We start from the raw sequence: 15,529 nt of genomic DNA, 5'->3' as shown, positions 1-15,529 counted from the left end.
CTCTTATGTAGGAAACCCTAGGTCGTAATTTCGTCTTTTGGCCGACCTAGAGATTGAATATCCCGCCAATTTCTTGGGGTTAAGCTTTATTTTATGATTGGATCGTGCTCCCAAAATTTCGAGAAAAATGTTCAGGACCATGTGCACTCTGGGCGCCACGGTCCCGACAACTTTTCACCAAATTTTTAGGGCCGTCGGATATGATGATTTTAGAGAGAATCCCGAAGTTACAAGTGATTTCGAGATGTTTTGACCCCGAAACCAAGCCCCCAAGTTCGAAATAGGACTTAATTAGGGTTTTTGATTGAGTGATGTATTAGAGGAATAAAATGCAAAGGGCACGCTTTTGACGAAAGGGCCCAACTTTATGATGTAGAGGATGATGAAATAGGACCTTAGACCTAATTAATTCGATTAATTAAGTGCTTAAGGAGAAATGCAATGCAGAATGTAAAATGCACTAAGGCGGGTGCTAAACTAGGTGTGAAATTGTACTACCCTAGCGAGTGCATACAATTTACGACGCTACATTTAGCCCCCACTTTAGCGGTCATATGAGTACTACGTGCATATGCAAGCTAAAGTACAGAAAAGTAAACATTATTTGAAAAAGGATATATCCATAAGTTGTCGGACGAAGCCCCCAGCGGTATCTGCAGTACACAGTTAGGAACCGCATCCTACAAAACACACGTTAGATCACAAAATCACCTAATGCTTACTAGGGAAAGTGATGAAATCTGTGAGTAGCTATATGCCCCCTCTGTTTTGACTTGCTTATTAGGGAGGTTAAACAGGGTAGCATGTTTACTTACGACAAATTGTGTAATAGAGTATTGATGAGGGGTGTTCACTAAATAGGCTTCATCAGAGAACTTTTTGGAACATCCCGAGAGTAGGGGAAGGAAAATACAATTCCAATGCAACAAACGGTTCGAAAATCGCATCTCCCAAACCCAAGTTATGATAAAATGAATGATAGAGGAAAATTAGGGTTTCAAAAATAGAGATAAACAAATGAAAGTATATACCTTGAAAGTGACACTTGCATTTGTCACTTTGTTGATTTCAGAATACTATTCAGTGCAGCGGAGCCCACATAGCCATCATCATGCCTTCACGACGACCGGAGCGTCCCACGAGGATTGAGAACCTGCGCCAGGCCGTGATCGACGACGAGCCACTGGACGAGGTGAGTTGACTGAATGTTTGAATTTTGATTTTTCGCATGTTTGACTTTTTTGTGATCGTATGCGGGCCTTGAAGGCTGACCGAGGCCCACCCAGGGCGTCATGGTCCCTGTGGGGCGCCCTGGTCCCCTCAGGGCGCCATGGTCCCTGACAGGGGCGCCATGGTCCCTGACAGGGCGCCATGGTCCCCAATCAGGGCCTGGCGAGGGGTTTCAGGGCTAGCATATGATGTGCGACAGTTTGCATTAGCGATTTTGATGATCGAGTACTGATTACGGTCATGTTTTTGTGTTGCAGGGTCTCCCATACATGAGAGAGCATACAACGGGACATATTCTTCGCAGTTTGCGAGATCAGATTCCACGACTGACTCAGTCAGAGAGAGACACACTATCGATTGTGGGATTGTGGTATGTGATCCTCATGCCAGCCATTCAGTTCCATCCTGCGATGTTGATGGCATTGATGGAGCGATGGGATCCTGACACATGCACTTTTCACCTTCCAGTAGGAGAGATGACGGTCACACTCGAGGATGTGTACTGTATACTTCATCTTCCTATTAGAGGAGCGACTGTTACATATACGACCGATCGGTCAGCAGAGGATCATCAGAGAGAGCAGGTGTATTGCATAGGGAGAGTCATGCCGAGCGAGACGAGAGGTCGCATCATGGTTAGCTGGCTCTTACATCCTACAGGGGAGGTACCCCTTCTGAGATGCCTTATGATAGCCATCATAGCACTAGCCGTCTGCCCTAATGGGCAAGGGACACACATGCATGGGGGTCTCACATGGTGTATCAGAGTGATGGAGAGACACAGGAGAGTGTATGCTTGGGGTCAGAGTATGCTTGCACATCTCTATCACGACCTTGAGGAGTACGTATTTGGACAGGGTTTCCGTTTGATGACATGTACACTTCTGCAGGTGTGGATTTTAGAGCACTTCACATGCACCAGGCCCGTCAGCTTTCTGCTGAGTACAGCGAGTGAGCGACCTAGGGTGTTCACTTATCCACTTACCAGCGAGTGGAGATTTGGAGATTTGTTATATTGGAGAGTGATTTTTGACAGACTGACAGTCGAGGTGATAGTGTGGAGACCTTACCTACGGATGCACAGATGGGATGGTATGGAGAGATAGTTAGCATGCCTACAGAGGAACCGCCTGCTGCAGGGACGATATGCACACATCATAGTCCCATTCTACTTTGACCGAGTACGGAGGCAGTTTGGGCTAGAGTAGTGTGTTCCAGCCGATGTGCCCATCTATACTCGACACTCACAGGTCCTTCCCAGACCTAGAGCAGTAGCGAGACCGACGGTAGATGACATCGAGATGATAGACTTAGAGGGATCTGATCAGGATGTAGTCACTGATTATTCTGCAGAGCCTGGAGCACAGCGCAGATATGTTTCATGGTTTATGAGATCATATCCAGGTCCTATCTTTCCACCAGATCATCCGACAGGCTATCCAGGCCCATGGAGACATGGAGACTGAGACGAGGACCAGGGATCCAGGTCAGAGGAGCCAGAGGAGGGAGAGGGTCATGAGGAGGTGGGAGATCCTGATCCACCTACAAGTGATCAGCCCAGTGCCGAGGAGGAGGAGGAGGAGGATACAGATAGAGAGGAGGACGAGGAGGATGCAGGTGATGATGGGGATGAGGACGAGGATGAGGATGACGAGGAGGACGATGAGGAGGAGGATAGAGATGATGAGGAGGAGTCAGATGCAGCTCCCCACCATTCAGGAGACGATACCATAGCTCTGGATCCACCTCTTATTCCCCAACAGGGGGAACATGAGGCGATACGGAGACCTGTTCCTAGTACCGTCTAGCCTACACCCATCGTGGATAGATTATTCGAGCGAGGGGAGCCTAGCGGTTCCCAGGCACAGATGCTACCATATCATGATCCCTACTGGCGCGAGGGAGATCCAGGTATAGTAGGTTTATATTGATTGATTAATGTTTTGATGATATAGAATGGTACTAACAAAAAATCTGTTCTACTACCATAGCTAATGTGCAGGAATGGCATTCCCTGATTCAGCAGGCAATGATAGACATTTCTATGATAGCACAGATCCCCAGTTCCTCACAGATTGCCTATAGGCCTCAGGGGAACGCGGGTCGGCATGAGGATTTGTTTTTCCCATTCCGAGTATAGGTAGATATATGGAGGGAGAGAGAGAGAGTCCTATCAGAGGACCTCCAGCAGGCGCGGCAGAGAGAGAGAGTCCTATCAGAGGACCTCCAGTAGGCGCAGCGAGATCTAGCAGCGGCTCAGACCGAGGCTACCACCTATCGCGTGATCCTTATGGATAGGGATCGTAGGAGTTCCTCTCGGAGTCACTCACGATCTGTATTGCGCTACACACCCATGGGTCCACCTTCACGGCCAGATCAGGAGGGAGTGTCCAGTTGACACTCTCCAGCCACTAGCCCTAGGGATAGGAGATGATTTTATGATGTAAAAGGGAGGTCACATTTTGGATATACAGTGACCTATATTTGTATACGATCCACACATATATATATGTATATATACATGCTTCTCTTTTGTCTCAAATGTGTTATCTTTAATGCTTAAAACAATGTATATTTTGTTTTGATTAAATCTAATACATTTGGTAAATGTACATGTATGTTCAGAATTTAATTTCCATGTGATTGATTTCTCAATGCTCCATGATTAAATTGATACATGTGTGACTTAATTAAAATATTTAATCAAGTACTACATTGATGATAAGGAAGAAATATGCATTAAGTCTAAGAATCATATAACTAATGTGATTTAATTTTGAACTTAAACACAACATGATACGATTCTACTTAACACATAAAGACACTGTATAATATGCTAGCATAATGGAAATGTAAATCTTTTACAATTTACATAAATGAATTCAAGACAAACTATAAAGTAAGAAGGCACGCTTGTCAGGAACGAAGCAATATAGATTAAACATCATAACATTTAATTCTATTTTGCTTTAATTAAGAGATACTAACATATTATCCAATGTTGAAGAATTGAAAAGAAGATAGATGAGAAACGAAGAATTAAGCATAATATCTACGCAAGTGCATAGCATTGATAGGATCTTTAAGAGGCGTACCATCTACATTCGCTATTTTGTAAGCACCTGATCCATAATCCTCAATGGCGATATATGGTCCAAGCCAATTAGGACTAAATTTTCCCTTTTCTGCAGGTAAGGCATTCACATTGCGCTGATTCTCATAAAGGACTAAGTCACCTACTGAGAAGGAACGTTGAATAACCTTATCATTATAGCTTCGTTGTAGAGTTTTGTGATATGCTTGAATATGCTCAAGAGCATTTATACGCTATTCATCAAGCATCTCAAGCTGTTGAAGTCGTTGTTCTCTATAAGAGTCATCATCTACTATACCTTTGAGAGAAACCCTAAGTGATGGAATCTCTAATTCTAAGGGCATAATAGCATCAGCACCATAAACAAGATTATAAGGAGTGATTCCTGTAGCAATTCGTACACTCGTTCGGTAGGCCCAAAGAGCATAGATTAGCTGGTTACTCCAATCCTTACCATGCTTATTTACGGTTTTGCAAAGAATTTGTTCAATTATTTTATTGGATGATTCGGCTTGGCCATTTGACTGAGGATAATATGGTGTAGAAAATCGATGCTTGATATGATACTTCTCGAGGAATTTCTTCACGTCCTTGTTCTTAAATGATGTCCCATTATCTGAGATAATAGTGGAAGGTATCCTGAATCGAGAAATGATGTTTTCTAGAAGAAATTGACAAATCACTTCAGCAGTAGTAGAGCGAAGGGGAATAGCTTCTACCCACTTTGTAAAGTAATCTGTTGTGGTTATAATGAAGGTGTGTCCTTGAGATGAAGGAGGAGAGATTTTTCCAATAAGATCCAAACCCCATGCAGAGAAAGGCCAAGAAGCTACTTGAGAACGGAGTTCTTGGGCAGGAGCATGAATCAGATTATTGTGTTGTTGACATTGATGACATTTCTTAACAAATGAAAAGGAATCCTTCTGCATAGTTTGCCAATAGTATCCCATACGAAGCAATCTATGAACTAAGGATTTGCCCCCAAAATGCCCCCCACAGGCACCTGAATATGCCTCTTCAAGAGCAACAGGGATTTCTGACTTGTTAAGACAGCGAAGGAGAAGACCATCATAACCCCTTCGGTAAAGAACATTAGAAAGAATGATATACCTAGCAGACAACTTGCGAATTCTAGCCCTAGTGTTCCTATTGGCAGAATCAAGAAAGGTACCATCGGTCAAATATCTTACAATATGAGAGTACCATTCATCTGAGTCTATAAGGTCACAACATGTTACCAAGCTAGAATCGTCTACAATAGCTGGAGAAATAAGGTTGTGAATAACGAATTTAAGATCAACCACAGGGTCCTCTAAAGATACAAGAGAAGCCACACATGCCATTGCATCCACATGTCAATTATCCTTTCGAGGAACGGGTTCCATGGTATAAGAATCAAAATTTTGTAATAAAGAGATAGCAAGGTCTTTATATTGTGATAATTTGGCTTGTTTTGCTTGATACATTCCTGTTACTTGTCTTATAATCAATTGCGAATCTCCATAGATATGTATGTGTTTTATATTCAGAGCTAAGGCTACTTTTATTCCCGCTATAAGAGCCTCATACTCAGCAATGTTATTGGTACACAGGAAATTTAGACGATATGATAAGGGAATAGGTTTCTTTGTAGGAGAAATTAGAACAACACCTGCCCCCGATCCCGTACGACACTTAGAGCCATCAAAGTATAACTCCCAAGTTTCATCTTTCTCTATAGAAAGAATGAAGTCATTAGGAAAAGATTCAGGGTTAGGGAAGAAGAAAGGTGAAGGGGCCTCAACTAAGTGATCGGTCAACGCTTGTCCTTTAATTTCTCTTTGTGAAACAAATTTAAGGTCAAATTCAGTTAACATCATAACCCACTTAGCTAGACGTCCTGATAAATCAGTTTTAGAGAAAAGATGCTTCAAAGGATCAAACTTTACCATGACATGGACTTCTGAATTTAAAAGATAATGTCTCAATTTCTGAGTCGCAAACACCAAGGCCAAGCATTGTCTTTCTATCACAGAATATCGGGTCTCATAATCGAGTAAGGTACAACTTATGTAATAAACCGGACATTCCTTACCATCTTTATCATGTTGTGCTAACAATGTTACGAGAGCATGAGAGGAAGCAGCTGTATACAGAAGGAAAGGTTTAGAAAGTTTGGCAGGTTGTAGAATAGGAGGACTAGCCAAATACATTTTTAAATCTTCAAATGCTTGCTGACAATCCTCATTCCATTGAAAAGTGATATCCTTTTTAAGAAGTTGAGTAAAAGGAAAAGTACGATCCGCAAGTTGAGACACGAACCTACGAATAGCTTAAATCTTTCCTTGTAAGCTTTTAAGTTGAGAGACATTTCTAGGAGGTGGCATATTAACAATAGCATCTATTTTCTTAGTGTCCACCTCAATCCCATGATGCGAAACTATGAATCCTAATAGTTTTCCACTATCCACACCAAAAACACATTTTCGGGGATTCAAGCGCATGTGATATTTACGAATTCTTTCAAAGATTTGAAGAAGGATTTTAACATGATCCATGTGAAGAAAGGATTTAGCTAAAATATCATCAACATAATCCTCTAAAATCTTATGCATATAATCATGAAAGATAAGGGTCATCGCTCGTTGATAAGTTGCACCGACGTTTTTAAGTCCAAAAGGCATCATTATCCAACAAAACGTACCCCAAGGAGTGGTGAAATCGGTTTTGAATTGATCTTGAGGGTTTATGAAAATTTGATTGTATCCTGAAAAACCATCCATGAAGGATAACAAGGCATGTCTTGCCGTAGAATCAACTATCATGTCAATATTTGGAAGAGGGAAATCATCTTTTAAAGAAGCCTTATTAAGATCCCGAAAGTCAGTACACATTCTTATTTTGTTGTCTGGTTTAGCCACAGTGACAATATTTGAAATCCATGGGGAATAGTCAATAGGGCGGATAAATCCAGCCTCCAATAATTTTTCAATCTCAGCCTTAACAAGAAGAGCCACCTTAGGATTCATTTTTCGAATCTTTTGTTTCATGGGCTTAGCATCAGGAACTAAGACAATATTATGAGTAACGATCTTAGGATCTATACCAAGCATGTCAGAAAAGATCTCAAGGAATTCATGTAATAGTTCTTCATATTGTTTCTGTTCCTCTTCATCCAAACATTTTCCAATTTTAATAACTTTCTCTTTGTTGCAAGGATCCATCTTAACATCAGTGGTGTCACTTATGAGAAGATTACTTTGTTGAGGAGTATCCTTTAACTGAGGGAATTCTTTCACAATCTCATCGTTATCAATCTCTTTTCCAAAATAGGTTTCAGTGTTCAAACAATAAGGGAGTCCCCTATTATGATGATAACGAGGAAGAGTGTCATAGGCTCCCAAGAACTTAGCTAAAGCATCGTCAGTAGGGAAGATATCCAAAGCACAGTCACCCGAAGAATCCTCATCAATATACTCAGGATGCTGTATTGATAAAGATGTAGAGATAGCATTAACACTAATGCATGGTCTTTTAGAAGCTTTAGTACATCTGCAGGGATTATAGCCAAGTCCAAAGGCATAATGTTGAAAATTAGTCTCTAGAGGAACTCTTATCCCTTGTTCATGAGCACCACAACCTTTTCCATGATACCCATGCTTAGCAAAAATGCGAAAACCACGACCATAACGATCAGCCATTTCAGGAAGAGAAGGTGGTCTTTCATAAGACAAAGAATCAAACTCTTCATAATTAGAGGTGTGAGGAGAAGAAGTTTGAGAAGCGGTGACAAAATTATTACTCATAGATTTAGGTAAGGTTGATTGATTTTTAGCTTCTTCTTTCTTTTCAACTTTATGATTTTCAGCTTCTGCCTTCTTTTCAACTTTAATTTCTCTAGAAGGAACCTTATATTCTCCTACAAAGGTAGGGTTAAAATCAAGAGATCCCCAATCATCTTCTGCGAGAACCTTCTCAGGATCAAAATCCTTTTTATGTGTAGTTTCAAGTTGAGAAGGATCTTCTTCAGGAGCTCCAGACTCATCCAAAGAATTTTGATCATCGGAGAGCGAAGACTCATCGATAGGTTTCTTGTTTAAAGAGTCATCACTAGACGAGGATGGCTTAGAAGAATCTCCTTTAGAATTAGATGTTTGTAGACAAGCTTGAAAATTAGTATCACCTATCAAAGTATGTCTTATTGTTATAAACAAATTTAACTTGTCTATGTAATGTAGAGGGGACAGCTTGCATGCTGTGAATCCAAGGCCTCCCTAATAACAAGTTGTATGTTAAATTTCCCGACATAACATGGATAGGAGTAGGCAAAGTAACAGGTCCCACTGTGAGAGGTAAGGTGATGATACCTAATGAAGTCTTAGCCACATTGTCAAAGCCACGAATGGGATGAGAGTCAGGCTCAATAAGAGACGTATCCACATTCATCTTATGCAATAGATTAATACTACACACATTAAGGCCAGAGCCATTATCTACTAGTGTTCGTCTTATAGCAGTGTCTTTCATAATAACCACAATCATCAAGGGATCATATTGTTGTTGAATTTCACTAGTAGGCAACTCATCTTGGGTAAACACAATTTGAGCTTTAGGATTCATCACAGAGTTAACAAAAGATGCTATATTACTAGATGTATTCGGTGGAGGAACATTCAAATCTTTCAAGGCATCTTGTAACATTCCATGATGAGCGGAAGAAGTTTGAATCAAATCCCAAAGGGATATCTTAGCAGGGGTAGCTTTAAGTTGTTCTATGAGATCATATTCCTTACCCATAACTTGCGAAATACGGGGAGCTTGCGGAAGAATTGGTTGAGGATTAGGAAGAGAAACTGGAATAACAGGAGGAGGATTAGGTTGCCTATTATTTCTGGTATGATAAGTATGGGCAACCACATGATAACTCTCTCTAGTTATTTGCTTAGCATAACTATAAGGACTTATAGGTTTTCTTCCTTGCACGGTGATGATTGGTTTATTCGGGGTACGAAAGGAATCATGATCATACCTTCCTTGGACAGTAAGGAGAGGTGATTTAGGAACTTGAAAGGTGGGAGAAGGATAAGCACCTTGGACTTCAAAGAGAGGCTTATTATGTTCATTCAAGTTTATCATGTTAACCAATTTAGAGGTCTTGTTCTTGTTTAAAGATTTCAATAAAGCCACAAAGTCATCAAGAGCATCATCCAACAAAGCATGATCATATCGGTTAAAAGGTTTGTCTTTTGATTCAAAAGGAGACATCTCCTCATAGAGGGGATTATTGAAAACAACCATGTTACTAGATTCAGGGGAAGAGTGATTAGGAATGTATCCTTGAGAGGAATCATTCGACTTATCTTTCTCATCACACCTAAATGGCATAGTAACAAGGTTTATGAGTTTTTGGTAAAATGAAGGTTTGACATCCTTAGGGTTTAAAAACTCATCTAAAGCTTCATCTAATTCATCTTGGCTATACTCATAATAATCATCGAAAGCATGAACATTTTGCAAATAAAAATCTGACATTTTGAAAAGATTGCATAAAATTTAAACACACAATGCAAAGAAACACACTCTTTTTTTTTTTTTTTCTCTTTCTCTTTTAATGAAAATGAAATGAAAACACACTAAATCTAGATCTAGATCTAACAAATGCAATGCAAGAGGAAGCAATGATAGTTTCACGTCGGGTTCACCAAAATGTGTAGGGGAAAAAGCGAGACTAGGTCAACATACCCTAATCCTACCTTTTGACACACATTACAGAATACGAAAGAGCCTAGAGATATCGCACAATTGGCTACTTCTTTTTGTGAAAGAGAGAGCCATGGGATATCTATTAGGATTTCTATTCCCTTGTTGAAATTGAAAGCTAAAATGATACAAGTTCAAACCCTAATCCCAAAATGCAAGTATGAACTAATAACAAGATTGCAGAATTGAGATTAAACAATGAACAACTGTAAATACAAGGATGAAATAAGAATGCAGATGTGTACCCAGAGTCAAAATCGGACTGAAAATGTTCGGGACAGGGGCGCGGGCGCCACTGTCCTAAAAACTGCACCGAAAACTGTTGTTCTGCACTCTGAAACACTGTCGGGAAGCTGTCTGAAAGCTGTCTGTCCGGAGGACCAGGGCGCCCAGTGCCTCTGTCCTAGGGACCAGGGTGCCCAGTGCCCCTGTCTTGGCAAGACCAGGGTGCCCAGCACCCCTGTCCCAGTCTTCTGCTCTGCAATTTGATACAGAGTGTTGTCTCGACCTTCTCTCTCCGGATCTGTATCCCACGGCGTCGTCCGAATCCCGAAACCTGCAATGATATCTGAAAAAGGGTGTATGGGCGGCTATATAGGGTTTTGCCTTAGTCAAACCCCCACTTCGATGATTTCCACCTCCACGAATAGCCAAGTTGTTTTGTAAAATGTATTGTGTGTAGACCTAGTGTGTGTGCAAGGTCCTAAAATGCAAGAAAGCAAACTAGAGCAACCTAGAAAGTAAACCCTAATTGCTTGTAAATGATAATGTAAATGCTCTAAATCAAGATGCAATGTGATCTAAAGCATGAATAAATGATATATTGAAGCTTATGTAAAGACATGAAAACAACATGAAATCATACCCAACCCTTAAGGGAGGAGTACAAGCCAATCTTCAGTCGGTAATCTCCTATTGTTCTTCAATGTCTTCCAAGCCCTAAGTGGATGAATGAATTTGATAGATGCTTGATAGAAGGATGTTTAATGTTGTTGAAGTCTTCAAAGATCTGCTCTTTCGCTGCATATGAGGTTCCTCAAAACAAAAATCGGATCCCTTCAAATGAAGAAAGAGAGCTCTTATGTAGGAAACCCTAGGTCGTAATTTCATCTTTTGGCCGACCTAGAGATTGAATATCCCGCCAATTTCTTGGGGTTAAGCTTTATTTTATGATTGGATCATGCTCCCAAAATTTCGGGAAAAATGTTCGGGACCATGTGCACTCCGGGCGCCACGGTCCCGACAACTTTTCACCAAATTTTCAGGGCCGTCGGATATGATGATTTTAGAGAGAATCAAAAAAGTTACAGGTGATTTCGAGATGTTTTGACACCGAAACCAAGCCCCCAAGTTCGAAATAGGACTTAATTAGGGTTTTTGATTGAGTGATGTATTAGAGGAATAAAATGCAAAGGGCACGGTTTTGACGAAAGGGCCCAACTTTATGATGTAGAGGATGATGAAATAGGACCTTAGACCTAATTAATTCGATTAATTAAGTGCTTAAGGAGAAATGCAATGCAGAATGTAAAATGCACTAAGGCGGGTGCTAAACTAGGTGTGAAATTGTACCACCCTAGTGAGTGCGTACAATTTACGATGCTACAATCATTCATCTCTCTGATGTTTAATTGTTCATCAACAGGGTTATCTTCTTCATCCAACAGATCAATGGAATTTCAAAGATAGCTTTTTCTTTAGAATTGAAGTAATTGAGTGAGTTGAGTGGAAACTTCTCTTTGGAGTGGAATAAGAGATAGAAATTACCTCGGTATGGCTTGTAGAGATGATTGGATCAATTGTTTTTTTGTTTGTTGATGATATACAGTTATTTGTCAAACATCATTTATTGTTCCAAATCCTTGTCAAACCTTGTCCCATTTTGAGGATTTATATTTCAATTGTAATAGGAATCCAATATATGTGTAGAGATTTTCTGCTTCTTGAATTTCAGAATGTTTATAAGCATTTGCATTTGAGTTAGGCTATTATTGGTAAAAACATTACAAATGTTGTTCCCATTTATTGTTTGTACCAATGCTTTTGCTTACTTGGAAATAATACCTTTCATGCTTTGGGTTTCTTTGCAATCTTCATGATATAATAAAATATTATGAAAGTTGGTTACCCTCATTCCATTTGGTTCTGCTTGGAGTTAAAAGGTTCTCCCTTGATTTTTGGAATTTAGCAATTTCTCTTATCCCTTAGGAGGTTCTCACTCATGAGGACAAATAAATAGGTGTTGAAAGGATCACCTTGTCAGATGTTGTTGGGAGATATGAAAGGATGTCTTAAATTTCCATTAAGGGATATGTCAAAAGAGATGGAGGCAATACAACTGAAAGAATGAGATGGTCTCTTTTCCAGACCCATAGCTATTGGAGTTTTGAAAAGAAAAATTCAATTGCACTAGCCAAAACCTTTAGCAATGTTAAGCTTTATTAGAACTCTTGGATTGGATTGGGTTTTGAGCAAGTGGAGTCTATCTTTCAGCACCCTCATGTTATCTATAATTTGTCTCCTTGGGACAAAATAATATTGTGAGGGACATAAGTTCTTTGTAAGAAGGAAATTTATCCTGGTAGCAGTAACATCAGTTATGATTTAGTATAGCATGTTGTCTAAAGCAATTAGTTTAAATTGAGATATTTTACCCACTTTTGCTTATTTATGAATCAACACTAAGTAGTTGAGCTAAGTTTTTTTGGCATCTTTCTAATTTCCCTTAATTCTTCCACCACCTCCATCAATTCTTCTATGTAGAGGCAATAATATTTGGTAGAATAGTGCATCACAACCATCAGGCTGAGAAGCCCTTGTCACTAGAAGGAGAAGACGATTCATTCTTCTCTGCTATAGGATCCATTAGATTGTTGATCTCCTTCTGCGATACTACATGTTGGATGCTTTCCAAAAGAGCTTCTTTGGTCTTTCTTTCCTTAGTATTGCTTCTGGCTTCATGAACAAAGTGCAGAAGTAGTAGTTCACACTCCAGAATATCTTGATTGTTGAAGAGAAATGTCCTTGTTTATGTTTTTAGGTGTTGTACTATATTAAAATGTGTTTTGTTGATAATTTTTTTACGAAAGAATTTGTATTTAGGTATCTTGCTTTTATCCAATTTTATTCTGATTGTTATCTCTAATAAATTTCTTCTTGTGCCCAAATGGTGGCAATTCATTCAATAAGAAGCTTATATTATGTTATTTGTTGATTTGAGAATTTGTTACCTGTAATCTACACAGGTTGCTTATGTTGGCATTTTTAGTTTGTTGACATTTTGCATATAGATTTCATTAATGATATGTTGTCATTGATGTCAATTGAACTGGTAATGGTATTTATGTTATTGTTGATATTGTTAATATTGTTGTTTTTGATATTGGCTAGTAACCAGTAGGAAGAGCTTTGTGGAAGATGTTGTAAACCGGTATGTTAAGTTTGTGAGTTGAAGCAGTAAACCGGTGTAAAGGGTTAAACCTTTCTATGCAATGTAACCAGTAAACCCTACCTGTTGTTTTTAATAAACCCTAAACCAATCAAGTTTGTTGGTTTATTATCTAATGAGTGGTAATGATGGAGACACATGTGATCATTGTATGAAGATAAGTTCCAATTGTTTTGGCGCATTTGTTTATTTTCTTGGAAAGGAGAAAAGTGGATTGCATCTAATGCATAGCGCGTGATGAGTTACAAAGTCCGATGAAGCAGTGATCATGGAGCGGTTGGAATTTTCTTGAAGAATGTGAAGAGATTGTTATGATTTCTAACGGTCAAGATTGTACCAACTTGTTTGTAATCTTGATGATGAGAATTAGTTTTTTGTTGTGTTACCAGCCTAATTCATTTGTATTTACGGTCGATGAAGTTGTTAGTAAAATGTGTTGGCAAGATTGGAAGATACCTGTTGAGTGTGTAGTTGCCTAACCAGTGAATGGATTTGTACATTGAGTAAAGGCATATTGAAGCTTAAAAGGATCTGATCAAGAAAATGTAGTGTTATTCAGATAGATCAAGAAAACTTGTTGTTCTCTAACAATTACAACAGTAGTGAAATCCCTTAATTGGGTAAGCTCTAACAACCTTGGTTACTGATCAAATCCTCTAACAAGGTGGTCCATTAGCTTGGATTCTTAAATCCTCCAGCGAGGTTACTCCTAACAAGGTATTGCTCTTTTCATAAAGGCATATTTGAACCAGAATTAGTTCTTAACATGACTTATTGCAAAGCTTTAACAAGCTTGGCTCCTAATAGGGCGAACTTCAGAAGAGTTCAGATGGCTATCCTTGTGAGTCTCATCTCATCGTGGTTTTTACCTATTTGGGTTTTCCATGTATAAACATTTGTGTCAAGTGGTGAATGTTTTTGTGGTTATGATCTTATTTGTTGATTTGATTAATTTCTGATAAGGCATGATAACTAGAAGCATTGAGAGATGAATATGTTGAGATATGATTAAGCATTGTTGATGTTTACAAAGATTGAAGTTGTTTTACTATTAAATTGTTATAACAGTCAAACTAGTTGATGTCAAGTATTTTTATGAATATTGATCTTAACTGTGATAAGTTTACTTTGTGTGATTGAATTTGAGTTTGGGAACTTTGTATCAGTTTTTCAGTATACTGATTCACCCCCCCCCTCTCAGTATTCTACCAGATACTTATTCTTTCATCATACCATCAATTGGTATCAGAGCAACTCAGGTCCTCTTTAATCTAAAAGCCTAACAAGTTGAGGAAAATATCTTGTAGATCATGATGAAGAAAGAAGGTCTGAAGTTCAAAAAAGATAACTATAGAATATGGAGCGACAAAATAAAGATTTACATTAAGAGTCTTGGTAGTCAGTATTGGGATCATATAGAAACTAAGTATATTACACCTACTGGAACTCTGAGTGATGATCAGAAGAAAGAGCAGCAAGAAAATCATCAAGCATTAGAGCCTATTATCAGTTCCCTGTCTGATGCTGAATATGTAGATGTTCATGGTCTTGAAACTGCATATGAAGTATGGAAAAAACTTGAAGATATTTATAGCGGTGATGAACATGTTAAGATTGCTAAAGAAGAGAGTCTAAGAGGAAAGTTTGATGACATGAGAATGTCTGAAGGTGAGAATATCTAGTAGTATGGTCAAAGGATAAAAGAGATAGTTGGTGAAATAAAGCGTGCAGGCGGGAAAGTGAAAGATGACACAGTGATCAGTAAGGTACTGAGAACCTTGGTACCAGTCTATGCTATCCGAGTTGCAGCTATTCAAGAGCTGAAGTCCATTGACAAAACTAAGGTATCTCTTGACTCTATTATTGGCAAACTTACTGCTTTTGAACTAAATGGCTATGATGGTAGTGTAAAGAAATCAAAATCTGCATTTAGAGATTCTATCTATAACCCATCTGTGAGAAGAAGTAAAGATACTAGTCATGGTTATGAATCTAGATCCAGCAAATATGTTGATGAT

Source organism: Cryptomeria japonica, chromosome 5 (assembly GCF_030272615.1).
Source record: "Cryptomeria japonica chromosome 5, Sugi_1.0, whole genome shotgun sequence".
In the NCBI taxonomy this organism is placed as follows: domain Eukaryota; kingdom Viridiplantae; phylum Streptophyta; class Pinopsida; order Cupressales; family Cupressaceae; genus Cryptomeria; species Cryptomeria japonica.
This window is presented reverse-complemented; position numbering follows the sequence as displayed.